The following is a 20,504-nucleotide window of genomic DNA, read 5'->3' as shown; positions in this document are numbered from 1 at the left end:
GGAGAAGACTGAGATAAGGACAAAAGGAGAAGTGTGTTAGAGCAATCTGTTAGGTGTAATTTTTTTTCTGTTTTTACTTGTATTGTTTGATAAGAAACGTTTGCAATGCTGGGCAATTTGCTTGCGTGGTGGGGCTGGATTAATCCTCATCTCCACTCTGTGCTCCTAGTGCTGGTGTTTGTTCTCGGTGGAAAATGTATCAAGGGTCTTGTTCTGCTCTACTGGTTACTGTCTGCTTATAATGGGCTCGTTTTGCTGCTTGTGGGGGTGAACCCGTACCTGTTTGCTGCCTGGTCTTTTGTTTGGGGTCTCACCCCCTCTATGGGTGAGCCAGGGGAAGAGATCCTCTCGGTTTTTGAGAGTTTCAGCTATCCCTGGAGCACCCAGGCCACTGTGCTTGCGGCTCTGTGCTTTCTGAATGTCTGCCAGATCTTGTTTTGGGCCATGCGGTACTTCTCTAACAATAGCACCACCCGGAAACCTGCCCCGGGGGCAGATAGCTATAAATGGCAAGGTGTGTGGGAGAAGATGGGCAAGTACCTGAGTGAGTGGTCACCCCCAACGTTCTGGGATTTTACTCCCGAACAAGTGCAGAGTCCTGATAAACTGGTGGAGTGTTTGGAAAAGGTGTGCTGCCAATCTGACAAACCCCGGGAGACACAAGTCGTTGCGATGTGCTGGGGGCTTGCCCATGCTTACCGCATCGCCCTTAACACTGATCACTGCCCTCAAGGGGGCGAAAGAGCTGCAGGGTCTGAAAGTGAACCTGCTGGTACAGCAGCTGGGCCAGGGGGACAGGCAGTGCCAGTACCCGTCGCCTCCACCAGCACAGCAGCTGGGCCAGAGGGACAAGCAGTACCAATATCAGTTGCCCCGATACGGAAAACCAAATATACCAAAAAATCCCCTCGCAGTGCACAGGGTGATAATGAACCAGGCCCATCACGAGAGCAGGAGGAAGAGCCGGAGGTAACCATCCGATCTCTATCCCTCAGTGAGTTGCGAGATATGCGGAAGGATTTCGGCCGCAGTCCAGGTGAGCAAATTTGCACCTGGTTGCTCCGGTGCTGGGATAGTGGAGCTGCTGGTTTGGAATTGGAGGGGAGAGAGGCCAAGCAGGTGGGACCTTTAGCCAAGCAGGCTGGTATTGACAAGGCAATAGGGAAACAGGCTCAAACCCTCAGCCTTTGGAGGTGACTCCTGCTCGCTGTGAGGGAGAGGTACCCCTACAAGGATGATGCTCTATGTCGGTTAGGCAAGTGGACCGACATGGAGAAAGGCATCCAAAGCCTCAGGGAAATGGCTGTGTTTGACATGATCTATGGTGATCTGAATGATGAGCAGTCACCATTGGATCCAGATCTGGTCCCTTGCACACAGCTGATGTGGGGGAAGTTCCTGCAAAGTGGACCAGAGGGACATTCCAAAGCATTAGCAGCAGCATCCTGGTGGCGAGACACTCAGACAGTGGATGAAGTGACTATACAGCTCCGGCACTATGAGGGGAGTCTCCCTTCCTCCCAACATGCTTTGGTTTCAGCTGTAGAGGAACTGTCTCAGAGGCTCCAGAAAGTGGAACAGGACATGTCCTATGTTCCACCTGCACGGGCCAATGTCTCAGCTATTAGAAGCAGGCGTTTCCCCACCCAAGAGAAGGGCAGTGGAAGGTACACACCACGGGGCACCCTGTGGTTCTTCCTCCGCGACAATGGGGAGAACATGAGGAGGTGGCATGGACAGCCCACTCCCGTCCCAGCTGCACGAGTACAGCAACAGAAAGGGAAGACCACCATGAAAGGGGAGTCTTCCAAGAGAGATGCAGCTCCAGTGTCTAGTCAGAAATCCCCCAGACAGAATAGAATGGCCAACAGTATGCTTGACCCTCTTGAGGGGACCAGGAAGTCATTCTTGCAGGAGTCACTCTTAGATCAAGTGAGTGATGGTGAGCAGGATTAGAGGGGCCCTGCCTCCAGCCAGGTGGAGGAAAAGGGGATAATCGGATTTACTGGAAGGTGTGGATCCGATGGCCTGGCACATCAGACCCACAAGAATATAAGGCCTTGGTAGACACTGGCGCACAGTGTACCCTGATGCCATCAAGCCACAGTGGGGTTGAACCCGTCTGCATCTGCGGAGTGACAGGGGGGTCCCAACAGCTGACCCTATTAGAGGCTGAAGTAAGCTTAACTGGGAAGGACTGGCATAAGCACCCCATTGTGACTGGCCCAGATGCCCCGTGCATCCTAGGTATAGACTACCTCAGGAGAGGGTACTTTAAAGACCCAAAAGGGTACCGGTGGGCCTTTGGTATAGCTGCCCTGGAGGAGGTTGAGCAATTGTCCACCTTACCCGGCCTCTCAGAGGACCCCTCGGTGGTGGGGTCGCTTAAGGTTGAAGAGCAGCGAGTGCCAATTGCCACCAAGACGGTGCACCGGCGGCAGTACCGCACTAACCGAGATTCCCTGGTCCCCATCCATCAGCTGATCCGTCGACTAGAAAGCCAGAAGGTGATCAGCAAGACTCACTCACCTTTCAACAGCCCTATATGGCCAGTGAGAAAACCTAATGGCGAATGGAGACTGACCGTGGACTACCGTGGCCTGAATGAAGTTACGCCAGCGATGAGTGCTGCAGTGCCGGACATGCTAGAGCTCCAGTATGAGCTGGAGTCGAAGGCAGCCAAGTGGTACGCCACGATTGACATCGCTAACGCGTTCTTCTCCATCCCAATAGCACCAGAGTGCAGGCCACAGTTTGCGTTCCCTTGGAGGGGTATCCAGTACACCTGGAATCGATTGCCCCAGGGGTGGAAACACAGCTCCACCATTTGCCATAGACTGGTCCATACTGCACTGGAGAAAGGTGGGGCTCCAGAACACCTGCAGTTCATTGATGATATCATTGTATGGGGGGACACAGCTGAGGAAGTCTTTGAGAAAGGAAAGAAGGTAATTGAAATCCTCCTGAAGGCTGGTTTTGCCATCAAGCAACAGAAAGTTAAGGGGCCTGGAAGGGAGATTCAGTTCCTAGGAATAAAATGGCAAGATGGGCGTCGCCACATCCCAATGGAGGTGATAAACAAGATAACAGCCATGGCCCCACCAACCACCAAAAAGGAGACTCAGTCTTTCCTGGGCGCTGTGGGGTTCTGGAGGATGCACATCCCAAACTACAGCCTGATTGTGAGCCCTCTCTACCACGTAACCCGCAAGAAGAACGATTTTAAATGGGGCCCAGAGCAACAACAAGCCTTTGAACAAATTAAGCAGGAGATTACCCAGGCAGTGGCTCTCGGGCCAGTCCGGACAGGGCAGGAGATTAAGAACGTGCTCTACACCGCAGCCGGGGAGAATGGCCCCTCCTGGAGCCTTTGGCAGAGAGCAGATGGGGAATCCCGAGGCCGACCTCTAGGCTTTTGGAGCCGGGGATACAAAGGCTCTGAAGCTAACTATACCCTGACTGAGAAGGAGATACTGGCAGCGTACGAAGGAATTCGAGCTGCCTCAGAAGTGGTCGGCACTGAGACACAGCTCCTCCTGGCACCTCGACTGCTGGTGCTGGGATGGATGTTCAAAGGAAAGGCTCCTTCCACACCTCATGCAACAGATGCCACGTGGAGTAAATGGGTTGTGTTGATAACACAACGGGCTCGAATAGGGAACCGCGACCCCCCAGGATTAGTGGAAATGATCATGAACTGGCCAGAGAGCAAAGATGCTGGGATGTCACCAGAACAGGAGGTGAAACGTGCTGAGGAGGCCCCACCATATAACGAGCTGCCAGAGGAGGAGAAGCGATATGCCCTGTTCACTGATGGGTCTTGTCGCATTGTGGGAAAACATCGACGATGGAAGGCTGCAGTGTGGAATCCCACACGAGAAACCACTGAAACTGTTGAGGGACAAGGTGAATCGAGCCAGTTCGCAGAGGTGAAAGCCATCCAATTGGCTTTGGAGTTTGCTGAGCGAGAAAAGTGGCCGAGGCTCTATATCTACACTGACTCGTGGGTGGTGGCAAGTGCCCTGTGGATGTGGTTGCAGCAATGGAAACAGAACAACTGGCAACGCAAGGGCAGACCCATCTGGGCCGCTGAAGTATGGCAGGACATTGCAGCCCGGGTGGAGAACCTCATTGTGAAGGTGCGCCATGTGGACGCCCATATACCCAAGAGTCGGGCCACTGATGAACATCAACATACCCAGCAGGCGGACCAAGCTGCTAAGATTGAGGTGGCTCAGGTGGACTTGGACTGGCAGCGTAAAGGTGAACTGTTCATAGCCCGGTGGGCCCATGAGACCTCGGGCCACCAAGGCAGAGATGCAACATACAGGTGGGCTCGAGATCGAGGGGTGGACCTCACCATTGACACCATCGCAGAGATCATCCACGGATGTGAGGCGTGTGCTGCGATCAAACAAGCCAAACGGGTGAAGCCCCAGCGGAATGAAGATCGATGGATGAAATATAAATATGGAGAGGCCTGGCAGATCGACTACATCACACTGCCACAGACCCGCCGAGGCAAGCGCCACGTGCTCACAATGGTGGAAGCAACCACTGGGTGGCTTGAAACTTATCCAGTGTCCCACGCCACCGCCCGGAACACCATCCTGGGCCTTGAAGAGCGAGTCCTGTGGCGACACGACACCCCAGAGAGGATTGAGTCGGACAACGGGACTCACTTCCGAAATAACCTCATAGATGCCTGGGCAGAAGAACACGGCATCGAGTGGGTCTACCACATCCCCTACCACGCACCAGCCTCCGGGAAGATCGAGCGCTACAATGGACTGTTAAAAACTACCTTGAGAGCAATGGGGGGTGGAACCTTCAAACGCTGGGACACACATCTGACAAAGGCCACTTGGTTAGTGAACACAAGAGGATCTGCCAATCGAGCTGGCCCGGCTCAGTCAAAACTCCCACGTGTTGTAGACGGGGATAAAGTCCCTGTGGTGCACATGAGGGACCTGCTGGGAAAAATGGTCTGGGTTAGTCCTGCGCCGGGCAAAGGCAAACCCATCCACGGGATTGTTTTTGCTCAAGGACCTGGGTGCACCTGGTGGGTGATGCAGAAGGATGGAGAGGTCTGATGTGTACCACAAGGGGTCTTGATTGTGGGTGAAAACACACCGTGAGTTATACTGTGCTTTTGTTAATTTTCCTTTGTTAATGCTAATTGCTGAATGGAAGCTGGATGTGACGCACATGGTATAGAATAAAGGGGTGGATTATGTCCTGGTTTAACCAGGACAGGGTTAAGTTTCCCCAGCAGTGGGGGGAAGCTCTAGCCGGGTTATTCATATGCCATGCTGACGTCAGGTCCAGGTGCCAGAGCGCGGGAAGAATCGGTGATCGCGTGGGTTGGCGTAGCCAGGTTTTCTCTCACTGCTGTATTGGTAGATACCTTGCTCTGTTCATTGTTATTACTGTTACTGTTGTTGTTGTTGTTTGTTGTGTTGCTATTGCACTGTTGTATTAAACCTGTCCTTATCTCAGATCGGGGCTTTGTATCTCACTCCCTTTGTGGAGGAGGGGCAGCGGCCACGTGGTCTCAGACCCCGGCAGGGGCTAAACCACCACAGCATCATACACTTCAATCTCAGAACAGCTTTTGTTGTCTTTAGTGTGGTACAGTTACGAAAATAAGATGGTTGGAATGCCTTTCCATGTACCAACATATACTACAAACACCCTCACGCAGTTCTGTAATATGCATCTGACATCAAATCTACTTTTGGCTATGGTTTTAAACAAATTAATTTTCAGGCTTATAAAGCTAGTCTAGATCTCTTATATGAATATTGTTCCAAATAGCTATTTATCTCATAATTTGTTGGGGGCAGGGGAAATAGAAATGTTTTCTTTTTATAGCTACAACTTTGGCTTTCATGACATCATCAAAATGCATTGGAATTTAGCTTCTCTTCTTTCAGTACTTTAAAGAAAGAGGGAAGGAGGAAGGACACAGGAGTTTATGTTACATACCTTTCTAATATGCTGTCATTAGTAATAGTTTTAGAATGAAAAGAACAAAAGATAATTTTAAGGGGGAAAAAATTACATACAAAGAATTTTGCATTTATTGACTGATTAACACATATGTTCACATTAGTTAGGGAAATACTCCTGACTTATTTCAGACATAAATAAGTTGGTTCATACTGCTCATATTAGGGGAAATGCTGGGTTTAAAAAATAGGATTTTTGTCTTTCTACAGGCATTTCCAGTTGGCCACATTCTTCATTCATAATTTTCTGAAGTGATACTTTTCTGAGTTTTTCAGCTTCCTTCAAACTTTGGATAATTTAGGATGGTTAAAAGATGAGCTGTGATGTTCTTTGATATCTAGACGCTCATATAGTAGTGTACATACTACCCCAAATCTTTCAAAATCTGAAAGAGAAGATTCTGGGGGACATGTATAGTGCTCTATAGAAGTATATATCTGACCATTGTGTTGAGACTGAAGATTCCCAAAAGCAAAGTTGGATTTTAAAAATTTGGAGGGATTTTTGGAAATGTGGAAAACAACAGGGACTCTACTAGTCAGGGAGAGAAGAGGGCTATCTACTGATTAATGATGCAGTGAATGGCAATCTACTCTATTAAAATCTAATTGCAAGATAAAATAATACAGGATTGACCTGAACTATAAAGCTGTTTTAATATATGAAGAGAAAACTACTTTTTCTTAGGGTTTAAAGAATCTAATGTCTGCTTGTAACTTAACTGACATAGATAGCTGGGCTTTCCTCATACTTAAAATAAAATGTTGCTGCAATTATGTGTAAGTGTGTTCACTAAATTAAAATCAAATAAATCTGAGTTTTCTGCAAAAAAGGAGAAAGAAAATATATTGTCACAATTCATAGTAAACATGGGGAGTTAGAATATGCAAAGGAATTTGAGAATAACTCAGAAAGTTTTGGGTTTAGGAACTTAAAAATAAGAGGAGGTGCTATTTTCCATATTTAGCTTCTTCACCCCACATTTTATTTTTTCATTTGGTACCTCTCCATACATAAAATATATATATAGGTGTATGATCCACAGGGTGCAAGAAGTTATTAGAAAGGGGCCTGCAGTAGTTCTTACTGCAGACTGAAAGGTATGTTACCTAAGAAGGATCTTTTGTTCTGGTTAAACAGAGCAAACAAATAGCTATAATCTCAAGACTTCTGTGCCTAATATGTAAATATGTCAATACACGTTCTTATCTTGGATAGAAATTAAAAGGAAGATTGGTCTTTTCAACATAAAGCAGACAGCTTTATGATTAAGATGTTAGAGACTACTTAACGAAGTTAATATAATGAAATTGGTGTTAAAGTTTTAAATAAAATCACTTCCAAATCCTGCATCTAGAGGACAGGAAACTGAGAGCAGCAGTTCAGTGGTGTTCATTTGTTAATGAAATTCAAGAGAAAATAGTGACATGTATTTTTGAAGCAATCTGACTTGCACTGTTAGTACTGTGCACAATAAACTCAAGGCACTATCCTTGAAAAGCAGTTACTCAACTCACAGGAAGTGGTTTGCATGTTCAATACCTTCAACAGTAAGTGGACATTTATACTCTTGAGACTTGCAAGCTTTTGTTCAAAATCTGAAAAGTTTTGGCTTAAATCACAAATGAGGAAGATAGGCAATCTGTCAAAATAAATTATGTATCCTATCTTGGCAAGAATTAAATTAATGCCCTCCCCCAAATCCAAACAGACATTATGTGTCAAGGTCATTCTTTGCTTCTCAAGGCCTTTCACAGAGAAAACACATAGAGCATGTGAAGTCAGCTCAGTTTTGTACCCTGGCAATGTTTTTCAGTTACATCAGCAGGAGGAAATTAAATCATCAAAATTAAAATTGCAAAATATAAACCCAATCTATTAGAGAAGCAGCATATATATGTTATATATATATTATCTATATTACATACAAATTAACTTTGCAGATGTCAAAGATGATCAACTAATACATCTATTTTCTGTGATTTTAGTATCCAAGAGAAGAAAGGTAAGTATGCAGAAAGCAGAGGATTTATTTACTGATAATTTATTGGTAGGTGAGATTCATTAATCTCTACAAACCTCATAAAAAAAGTAAATGAACTGGGTGTAGCAAAGGAAGCTATGATATAGAGCAGCAAGAGCCCTATGAATCATAAATAAATCCCAGGAAGTTCAAGAAGTAGGTTTATACTGTGAAATAGATAGAATATATTTTTAAATATCTTTTTATCAGTAAATCAGATTTCAAGAAATATAAGAAATTTGTTTTGCAAAGATATATTTTATTTAATTGTGGAGTTTTTTGAGCCAGCTGCTCATGCAATATAAAGGTAAGATGTTTGGTTTTAATACCAACTAAATAGTAAAACTGAAGTTACTTTCCTCAGAATTCTCTGATTCAATCTTTCCAGAAACTGCCTGGGAAACATTTTTTATGACTCTTGGGCTCTTATTACATGTACTTATGCATGCACAGAAGAGAAAACTGTTGAAGCAATAGAATCTTGAAAACATTTTGTCTCAGGATAGGCAAATGCCTACTATTCATGTCCAGATTATCTGGCTTTTGAGTACGTTTAGTTTAGATGGTAGCTTGGGACACTGTGATTAAATGGCTTTGGAAACACCATTCTCATGGACTGCCACTGGCACACAAGCAATAAAGTAGTGTTGGAACTACTATAATTGCTGGAGGCAATAACTTATATTTAAGAGTTTAGGAAAAATATGATGTGGACTTTTCTAAAAAGGTAGGTATAATAAAGATCTGTCTATTTGGACATAAAAGATCCCATAACTATTTTTAAGATCTGTGGACTCCTTGCCATCATTACAGCGGAAAGCTATTTGATTTTCTTCTGCCATGGTGCCAGAAAACTGACAGTCTTGGCATAAAGGGATCACATGATGAACTAGACACTAATGTTGCTGCTGAGTTTTCTTATTCTCTCTGACAGCTGTGAGGGCCTTGGCAGAGTGTGTCTGCTGGATTTAAGAAGAACAGCACTGCCACCACTGCTAGCCATCATGAATGAAACCATACAGACAGTATTACTAGAGGGGCAGAGTGGGATGAACAGAAATAAAAAAGAGGGAGACAATGTGTCAGGCAGGATGTCATTACTGCACCCAGAAATGGTTATTCAGATACGCACTGGTTCTGGAGAAAGCAAGAAGGGTACTCTTTGGAGGGTGTTTCTGCCAGTTCCTTGTTTATCTGGTGATTATTTAGGGGGGCAGTTATCCAGAGGTAGCTGTCAAACTCTGTCCCTCTTGTCTGCTCCTCTTCTACAGGATCCTCATACAGCTTATGTGGTATGCGTGAGACTGTTGGTTCCCAGCCCACAGTCATGCTGAGACACACCAACAAGACTTGGCCTTGTTTCTGTGTTTGGTGATGGTTGGATGTTTATGCTGTTGTCATGTTACTATCCTCTAGTAACTGCAGTTTATTGTTGGCACTGCATGATTCTGCTGCTGACAGATGAAGGATGACAGAGAAGCAGGCAGAGGAAAAGAATAACTGAGGGGTCCTGTTTGGTGAGAGTGAGGAAGTGGTCCTTCTTCCATCCTGACCCTTCATGCTCCCTTTCAGTAGGTTGCTATATTGTCCTTAGAGACAAAAATAAGAGTGAAACTCTTGCATCTGTTCCCTTGTAATTTGGAAATCTATAGCTTCTGGTGGAGAAAGGCTTCCACAGTTTATTAACAGCTGCGCTTATTCCCCATGCCTTTGTCTCATAGAACAGAAGGAATAATAAGCGCCTATGCTGAAAGAGATGTAACAACCAGTGGTAGAGCAGTATGGCAAAGAAAAACTAAGCTATTGATAGTCTCCTGAGCCAGAAATGGTACAGTTGCTTTCTCCTGGAGAGGAAACTAATAGTGATGCTTACAATAGACATAACTGCTGATCTGGGTGAGCTCTATGTTGTCGGGGGAGGCAGCAGGTCTGCCTCTAGTCTAACTGAAGAAGAATTTAACCTTGACGAGATTCCAGTGTATCCATGAGAGACCAGAAAGTCCCGAGAAGTGCCATGGAAACAAGATTAGAGAACTAAGATAAGAAGAACTGTCCTGACGATTCAGGCGAGAAACTATTACCCAATCGTGAGCTGTTAGTTTCTAAGTAAACCAATCCTGTATGAACACCTACTTTGAAGAAGGTTATAAAAAGGCTTGTTAGAACAATAAAGTAGCCATTTTGCACAATCTGATGTTTGTCGTGTCCGTCTCTACTGCGACAAATGGTGACCCCGACGTGATCGGGTGAAGTGATCATTTAAAGGCGACGTATTCTGCGGCGGGGAGAGCTGCGGAGAAGTATAACGGCGGCGGGAAGAGCTGCGGAGACGGAGCCTGGTGAAGCTGAGAGCAGAGGGAATCTGCTTGGTCCGGTCCTGAACTTTGACACCTAAAAAGGTGAGCCACCGGGAACGGGACTGTAATTATGGGGCAGCAATTAACAAAAGAAGAGGAGCCGATTTTGTCTACCTGGAAAGCCCTATTAAAAAGAAAGGGGGTTAAAACCACAGAACAAAGCCTGAAAAAGACTTTGATATGGAGTAAGATGCAAGGCTTTGAAGCCACAACAGTAACTGCATTCGGTGTGAGTGCATGGCAAGCAATAGGATGGAAAATATTGGATGAGGTCTCTAAAGGACAAAAAGAGGCATGTGAGTTGGCAACCACATGGCCTCTGTTAAGCGAGACCCTGAAGGAATGGAAAGCAGAATGTGAGGCGAATGATAAGCAAAAGAAAGATGAGAAACCAGAAAATGTGAGGAAGGGGAGAGATTGTGACCAAGGGGCAAATGAAGCTGATGCCTCAGCGTCAGCGGTAGCAGGCAGGAAACCCCTCATGGGCAAAAGCAGATCACACCCTCGCCCACCTCCTCCTCCACCATGAAATATTTTGCGGGCGATGAGGGCCCCCCCCCCCACCTAGTGGTGCAGCGGCAGAAGGGGTGACTCCATCGGCCCCCCCCGAGGAGGAAAATCCGGCGAATCCGGCGAATAACACAGAGCCGGAGAGTGAGAGCGAAAGTGAAAGTGAGGGAGAAGAAGCTTTAACTGCCGCTATGCGAACTCTGCATATTACAGATAAACCCATAGTGAAAAAAGCCCAGCCGTGGACTCTCCCTCCATCTACAATAACTGTAGTCCCAAGATCCCCTGATCGATTTTGGGAGGGAGTTAGGAAGTATGCTGCTGAAGCTGGCAACCGGGATCTAGTTGAACGCCTCAGCCCATACTCTCCAACCCCGGCATGTCCAAAGCCTGTAGATATGGCAGCAGAGGCTCCTGGTGCATTCCCTGTTTACAAAGCTGCTGCAGGCACAAACCAGCACGATGAGCACAATCCAATCGGCTGGAAAGTGGTGCAGGATTTGCAGAATAAAGCACAGAAATTTGGAATCAATTCTCCTGAGGAGATACAACTTATTTGAATAATCAGCACAGTTCTGCTGTGTCCATATGACGTTACGCATCTCGCACAAGTGCTGTTTCAGCCGGTGCAATTTCAAGTGTTTCAATCTACTTGGAGGCAGATGGCACGCGCAGCCGCGCAGATTAATTTACGACTGCCACAGGATGACCCGAGGCTAGACCTTGGAGAGGATGCTTTGCTTGGTGAGGGGCCATTTAGTAATCCTCAACTACAAGCCATTTGACCCCCTATTATATTGGAACAGTCTCAACAGGTGGGACTCACCGCTTTGAGAAAGACAATGGAATTGCAAGGTCTAAGTGCCCTATTGGTTAGAAGATCTAGTAGCACTTTGAATGGATTAATTGTACATGTAGGAATTATTGATGCTGATTTTACTGGACAAATTTGTGCTATGATTTCTACTCCTTATCCACCTGTAACAATTCCAAAAGACACTCGCATTGCTCAACTTGTACCTTTTTTGAGTTGTGTTCCAAAAGCAGAACAGTGCCTCCATGGGGATAACAGCTTTGGATCGACCGGGGTGCCGATGGCTTTTTAGTCACAACCCATTGAGACACATCATCTGTCCATGAAGTGCATCATCTACAATCAAGACAGTTCTCCTCCTTCTGTCGCAGTTGAGACGGACATGACAAACATCAGATTGTATGAAAACGACCAAAATGGCTGCAAAAGCCCCTTTATTGTTCTAACAAGCCTTTTTATAACCTTCTTCAAAGTAGGTGTTCATACAGGATTGGTTTACTTTAGTAACTAACAGTTCACGATTGGGTGATAGTTTCTCGCCTGAATCGTCAGGACAGTTCTTCTTATCTTAGTTCTCTAATCTGGTTTCCATGGCACTTCTCGGGACTTTCTCGCCTCTCATGGATACACTGGAATTTCTTCAAGGTTAAATTCTTCTTCAGTTAGACTAGAGGCAGACCCGCTGCCTCCCCCGACATCCTTCTACTTCAATCTGTGAACTTCTGGACACTGGAGTGGACGTAACTATTATCTATCATATTAATTGGCCAATTAATTGTCCCATGGTGGTGGCAGACACAGGGGTAGTGGGGCTGGGAGGATCCGCGCGAGCAAGGACGGCAGCCACAGCAGTTCTGATTACCAATCCTGAGGGCCAACAAGCAGTCGTCAAACCATATGTGACGGCAGCTCCCCTCAATTTATGGGGGAGGGATTGCTTGTCACAATGGGGGGTGAGAATTACCACGGATTTTTAACGGGGGCCACTGTGCTGCAGGGTGTCACACAGCCCACGCTTGTTTTAACTTGGTTAACGAATAACCCTGTGTGGGTGGATCAGTGGCCCCTACCAACTGAGAAATTAAAGGCCCTACAAGAATTGGTGGCAGAACAGCTAGCTGCTGGACACATTGAACCCTCTCAGAGCCCATGGAACACTCCAGTGTTTGTGATAAAAAAGAAATCAGGAAAAAGGCGATTTTTGCATGACCTGCGGCAAGTCAATGCTGTCATGGCCACGATGGGGGCTCTGCAACCAGGCATGCCTTCACCTGCCATGATCCCTCAAGATTGGGAAATCATTGTCATGGACCTTAAGGACTGTTTGTTTACAATACCATTAGCTTGTCAAGACAGAGAAAAATTTGCATTCTCTGTGCCTTCTGTCAATCATGCAGAACCGCAAAAAGATATCAATGGAGAGTTCTGCCGCAGGGCATGAAAAATTCACCAACAATTTGTCAATGGTTTGTGGCACGAGCTTTGTCACCTGTAAGGGAAAGATTCCCAACCAGTTATCGTTACCATTACATGGATGACATCCTGTTAGCATCACCCAGCAAGGAGCAGTTGAATGACATGGAGAATTTAGCCAGAGACTCGTTACAACAATATGGATTAGTTATTGCCCCTGAAAAGGTGCAGAAAGTAGAACCCTGGAAATATCTAGGAATGACAGTTACAGGTAAGCAGGTAATGCCTCAACCTGTGAAACTTAACCTTGAAGTTAAAACCCTTAATGATGTACAGAAATTAATGGGATCCCTGAATTGGATTAGGCCCTATCTCAGACTGACCAATTCGCAACTGCAACCTTTATTGGAATTATTAAAAAATTCCAATGATCCAACAGAACCCAGAATATTAACTGAGGAAGCATTAAATGTAATTCACATGGTGGAACGATCTATACACAAGAAATTTGTTTCTCGAATAGATCTGTCTCAATTGGTACAACTCTTTGTACTAACTGACAGAACTGTGCCATTTGGTGCTTTAGTGCAGTGGAATTCTGAGTGGGATGACCCATTACATATTCTGGAATGGATGTTTCTGTCATTCCGACCACGAAAAACTGCTCCTGGACTGTTTGAGCTTATTGCTGATGTAATCATAAAAGCCAGAAAACGATGTACAGAACTAACAGGGCGTGACCCAGCTACGATTGTTTTACCTGTTCAAAACTGGTATTTTGAATGGTGTCTGGTGAATAATTATGAGCTGCAAGCAGCCATGGCAGGCTTTCAGGGACAGATATCATATCACCTGCCATCACACCCGCTGCTGAAATTTGCTCGAGAAGTACCATTTGGTCAGAAAAATTTAAACCACCCAGAACCAGTGAACGGCCTTACTGTTTTTACAGATGGCTCAGGAAAAACAGGTAAAGCAGCAGTAGTATGGTATGAAAACAACAACTGGAACAACAAAGTAGTATATCAAAATGGCTCTCCACAAGTAGTAGAGCTGCGTGCAATGGCTGTTGTTTTTTCTATTTTCTCCACTCCTGTAAATATTGTAACTGACTCAGCGTATGTAGCTAACTTAGTTTCTTGACTAGACAAAGTGGTTTTGACCATGTCAGACAATCAATTATTATTTAATGTACTTTTAGAACTCTGGAAAGGTATTCGACTACGAACAGAACCTTATTTTATCATGCACGTCCGTAGTCATACCACTTTACCAGGATTTTATACAGAAGGTAGTGCCAGAGCGGATGCTCTTGTTTCCGCTATGGCTCTTAATACTGTTCCTAACATAAAGCAACAAGCTGTATTATCACATCAATTTTTTCACCAAGGATACTGAGCTTTACGATGGCAGTTCGGCTTGTCTCATACTGAAGCTCGGTCCATTGTAGCTGCCTGCCCTGACTGCCAAGGAACTCACACACCAGTGTATTTTGGTACTAACCCCAGAGGTATGCAGGCTTTACAGATTTGGCAAACTGATGTTACTCACATAAATGAATTTGGCCGACAGAAATATGTTCATGTTTCTATTGATACTTATTCTCATGCCTTAGTAACAACAGCACATAATGGAGAAACAGGAAAAGATGTAATTCAACATTTCCAAAAGGCTTTTTCTATGCTTGAGGTACCACACCAAATTAAAACCAACAATAGGCCAGCATATGTTTCACAGAAAGTTCAAACATTTTTTAATTTGTGGGGTGTTACTCATGTTACAGGAATTCCCCATTCCCCAACAAGACAAACAATTATTGAGCGTGCACATGGCACACTGAAGCGGCAGCTTCAAAAACAAAAAGGGGGAATGATTGGGGAACCACCACAGGCATGTTTAGATAAAGCAGTTTATGTTCTTAACTTTCTCCATTACGGGGATAATTCTTCTCTACCTCCTCTTTTTCAGCATTTCTCTTCTCTTTTTTCAAAACAGGATTTGCAAAAGGGTGTCAAAGTGCATGTCAGAGATCTAATTACTGGCCAGTGGAGTGGACCATGTGAGCTATTAACCTGGGGCAGGGGTTATGCTTGTGTCTCTACAGATGCCGGCCCTTGCTGGGTTCCTGCTCGGTGTGTTCGGCCTGTGCTGGAACCTGCATCAGAGTGAAGGATGGGTAGTTCCACAACCCAAGCAGAATGTCTGGGTAACTTTGGCAAACATGACACATCAAGAAGCCTTGTGCCTCTCTACTGCGAACCCGGAAAATCCATTCTCCACCTGTTTGGTGGGATTGCCAGTAGACACATGGCCAATCCCACAAACCCTTCAGCCTTTCTCTCTTTGCAACTCTCCAAAAAATTGTATAGATAATTGGGATGGTGTATATAGTCACCTTCCACAGGTTACGCAAGAACCCCAAGAACTAGAGTTGCTAGGCTCTGTCACAATGGATGCTTGTGTGTTTTTTAATTACTCTTATAATACTTCCGCACGGAGAGGGCAAAATGTGAATGCAACTAATGCTGCTTATCATAACTCAACTGCTTGGTGCAATTATACCTCGACTAACATCTCATGGTCTTCTAATGTTCCTCTTGTATTACCTCCTGGTGTGTTTTTAATCTGTGGAGATCGTGCCTGGGGAGGCGTCCCATCTAAACTGAATGGAGGCCCGTGTAGCCTCGGATGCCTCACGTTATTAATGTGTCAATGATTCTGAATATGACTCGAAAACATAAGCGAGTCCAAAGGACTGTTCATCAGTTTAGCAGTTCTTGTCAAGATAACATTGGATTCTGGAATCCAGGCCAGATCATAACAGCCTCCATATTGGCACCAGGAGTTGGTGTTGCAAATGCCTTAAGAACTTTAAATAAGTTGGGATGCTGGCTTAGCAAACAGACTAATGCTACCTCTTTAGCTTTAAGTGGCCTTTTAACTGATGTTGATAGTGTTAGACATGCTACGTTACAGAATAGAGCTGCTACTGACTTTTTGCTTTTAGCGCAAGGACATGGATGTGAAGATTTTGATGGAATGTGTTGCATGAATTTGTCTGACCACTCAGAATCTATTTTCAAAAGCATACAGCAGCTAAGGGATGGTGTCAAGCGTTTAACAGAAGAGGATGGATTAGATTGGCTAACAAGGATGTTTAAAGGTTGGGGACTTTCTGGATGGTTGATATCTCTGGTCAAAACTGTGGGGGTAGTGATCTTGATAATTGTGACCGTGCTTTTAATGTTGCCCTGTCTTGTCAGTCTTCTGCAAAGGGCCCTGCAGAAGACTGCTCTCACAATATTTCTAGCACAAATACAAAAAGGGGGAATTGTCGGGGGAGGCAGCGGGTCTGCCTCTAGTCTAACTGAAGAAGAATTTAACCTTGAAGAAATTCCAGTGTATCCATGAGAGGCCAGAAAGTCCCGAGAAGTGCCACGGAAACAAGATTAGAGAACTAAGATAAGAAGAACTGTCCTGACGATTCAGGCGAGAAACTATCACCCAATCGTGAACTGTTAGTTACTAAAGTAAACCAATCCTGTATGAACACCTACTTTGAAGAAGGTTATAAAAAGGCTTGTTAGAACAATAAAGGGGCTTTTGCAGCCATTTTGGCCATTTCACACAATCTGATGTTTGTCGTGTCCGTCTCTACTGCGACACTATGTTGTCAATTTAGTAGTCTGGAAGAATATAAGAAAAAGAGCTGACGGCTGCAATAATTTTGGTAGCTCTTCCCAAGTGATGTACACAAAGAGGCTTAACAGGTCTTGCTCACTTCATTACTGTACTTCTTTTGAGCAAGGGATCACCTAGAAACTCAATAATATTAAACCCCTCAGCCTTTTGTCAGGCCTGAGGTAGGTAAATATATTTGTTACTCTGTTACAATTGGGAAAAATTGAGCCACGAAAGGATAGTGACTTATTTGAAGTCAGAAAAATCCTCTGTAGCACAGCCAGGAAGAATATCCAAAATAGACGCCAAATTATTGATATTGTAAAAACTATCTGAGGTCACAAATTGAGCTGATTTTAGTAGTTAATGCAAGATGTACAAACTAGTGACAAAAAAGTCAAGGCAGCAGATAGACTTCTGCTGGACAAGGACTGCAATCTAGCTTGCTGGTTTCTCCAATTCTTGCCTGTCTTTCATACTTAAATTGCAAACTCTTTGGGAACAGATTTACTTTGGACCATATGGTGGATAGACAAAAAGGTTCCCCAGTTCATGAATAGATGCTACAGGAAGAAAATTGGTAACTGTGATGAATGTGACTAGATGGTACAGGGAGGGCTGTTAGAAGAAACATCAGTATTAGTTCTTAAAAAGAAACAGGGAGCTGTGATTACATGCTTTGGCAGAAAAAGGAGGCTTTATATACAGCTCTTTTCTTATATAATATGTCTGACGCCTAGGTCAAGATGTAATCTTGTTTTGTGGATCCAAAATACATTTTTTAACAATTCAGTTCTGTGTGAACTGAGATGTGAGGGAAGAAATCTTTAAACACATTTTCCATGGAAATCAATGCTGAAATTAATAGGTAAACCAGTAAGAAAAATACTTAAATAACAGTAAAATAACAGTAAGACTAGATATTCCCAGTGTCTGAACTAAACCCAGAGACTTCCCTGTAACAGATTCTGGTTTTACCTCACTTTCTCTCTCCTGAAAAGTGATATAATATCCTGATTATCTCAGGTGGAATTGCTTCTAAAAGGCACACCTGTTATGCTACAAAGTAAGAACTGAGCATTGGCAAGATGGCAAAGCATTTCTATAGGCAACAGAGATGCTCAGCAGGTCCTAGGAACAAGAATGAAAAGGACCTCAGACTCTGTGTCCTCATTAAGTTGCTTGACTTCACCATTACACAGAGAAGTAAACAGAAAAGGATTATGGCTTAGGAGTAGGTTTGCTTTTCCTTTCTCACAATGGAAAAAATGAATGGAAGATCAAGGTGGGGATAAGTCTTTCTGTGGAGAAGAACAAGGAAGGGAGAATCTAGTTTGTATACAGTATTAAAGCACTTTTTGCATGTTTAGTCAAGACCAGAAGCTATGGACTGTGTGTACTGGTTTTGGCTGGGATAGAGTTAATATTCTTCCTAGTAGCTAGTATGGGGCTATGGTTTGGATTTGTGCTGGAAACAGTGTTGATAACACAGGAATATTTTATTTATTGCTGAGCAGTGCTTACACAGAGTCAAGGGGTTTTCTGCCCCTCACCCCACCCCACCCCACCAGCGAGGGGCTGGGGGTGCACAAGAAGTTGGGAGGGGACACAGCTGGGACAGCGGAGCCCAACTGACCAAAGGGATATTCCACACCATATGACAACATGCTCAGCATAGAAAGCTGGGGGAAGAAGAAGGAAGGGGGGGATGTTTGCAGTGATGGTGTTTGTCTTCCCAAGTAACTGTTACATGTGATGGAGCCCTGCTTTCCTGGAGATGGCTGAGCACCTGCCTGCTGATGGGAAGTGGTGAATGAATTCCTTGTTTTGCTTTGCTTGCATGCATGGCTTTTGCTTTACTTATTAAACTGTCTTTATCTCAACCCATGAGTTTTCTCACTTTTACCCTTCTGATTGTCTCCCCCATCCCACCAAGGGGGAGTGAGTGAGCAGCTGTGTGGTGCTTAGTTGATGGCTGAGGTTAAACCAGCCACTGTGTTATCTCTCATATTTATTCTATTTGTGGATGACGATGCCTACATTATATATTCAGAGGCATGACAGATTCCTATCTCTAGCATGTTGAAAACAGTTGGTTATTCATGACACTGTTACAGGTTTTGTGCAATAAGGAAACTCCTTGGCTTGCAAAAACTTAGTGTGTTGCCAAACAGAACTTTATTTGTGTACAACAGTTGATGTTCCAAATGTTGCACAATGCTGATTTGAGGCCAAAGGCTGTTTCATAACAAAGCCTGGTTGCCACTACTTATGACTTAGGGGAAACAGGCTCACTGAAAACTGCTAAAAGTCTCATGTTACCCTCCAGAGATGTATTTTAAACTGGCCTAGTGGAACTCAGCAGTTTGATAGACTGAAAAAGAATATGTGCAAGAGATAACTCAGTATCTTTCTGAGTTTTTCAGTAAGTTTTATGCTTTCTACAATTAGGTCAATTCATATTGATTAAGTGCAAAAAGATTTTTAAGAGCAGATCACAAGAAAACACAGACATCAGTCAGCAGTTCAATTAATGATTTCAGAATTTAGTACTTCTAGGAGAGCCTCTACTATACAGTGTCTCTGTATTGTTCATAAGTCTATGTTGCATACAGGCATTGCATTACCTAATGTTCTGGAGTGAGGCATGGCAGGTGTTTTCTCATTTGCCACTGTGCTCCCCTGGTCAAGGCAGAGTGGAGAAACATCCATTTGAAACAATAGATTGAATATAAGTATCAAAGGCAAAATGTAATTTATTAGTTGGATTTCAGCCAATAATCAAGGGATAAACAGCCTTTATAAGGCATGCCATGTATTCTTTAATGTCTAAATAGTGAGGTTTTTCCACTTTCCATCTTATCCAAAAAGTAATTCAAAACCTTGATAGTGCTGGCCTTACTCAAATGGCAAAGTCATGCCTTAACAGGGATGGTGACAGTGCTTGTCCTTGTTTAATTATTTCTTACACTGGTGCCTTCCACTGTCCCTGGATTTCATGTTTTGCCCTGCTTCCCAGAAACCATTTCATCTCAGTGCACATGCACATTCCTCAGTACCCCATTGCCACTCTGACATTTTGCCTCAAATTTCTCAAGTTTCTCTCTCTTTTAAGACTTGTTGAAGCCTTGGCACTCTGGAAGAGGTGTCCCCTAGGACTCTGTCAGACCAAAAGGACATGTATACACTCTTATTTCCTAGATTTAGTTTTATTAGAGACTTTCTCTTTTTCTTCTCTGTATCCCTTTCTAACTGATTACTATTCAAAGCTGTATTCCTTCTCCATGTGACAAGTGTTTAGTAAATTCCTAAAGCTGTTTTTTTTTTTTTCTGTTCAGAATACTTTAAAAGCATAGTTTGTTTTTTTTTTTTTTTTTCTGTGAATGGGATTTTATGGAAGAGAGGAATATTTGAAATGGTATTGTCCTGGTTTCGGCTGGGATAGAGTTAATTTCCTTGAGCTGGGAGGGGGCACAGCCAGAGCACCCGATCCGGATTTTGGCCAAGATAGAGTTAACTTTCCTTGAGCTGGAAGGGGGCACCGCCGGAGTGCTGGGCCCAGATTAGCCATTGGAGTATTCCATATCATGTGACGTTATGCTCGGTATATAAAGGAGGCGGGTTCTCTCTCGCTTCTGGTTGGCATGGTGGGATCTTTGTTGTGTTGGGATTGCTGCCAGGGGAGGGCTGCGTA

This window comes from Strix aluco, chromosome W (assembly GCF_031877795.1).
Source record: "Strix aluco isolate bStrAlu1 chromosome W, bStrAlu1.hap1, whole genome shotgun sequence".
Taxonomy (NCBI): Eukaryota; Metazoa; Chordata; class Aves; order Strigiformes; family Strigidae; genus Strix; species Strix aluco.
Note: the sequence above shows the minus strand (reverse complement) of the source record.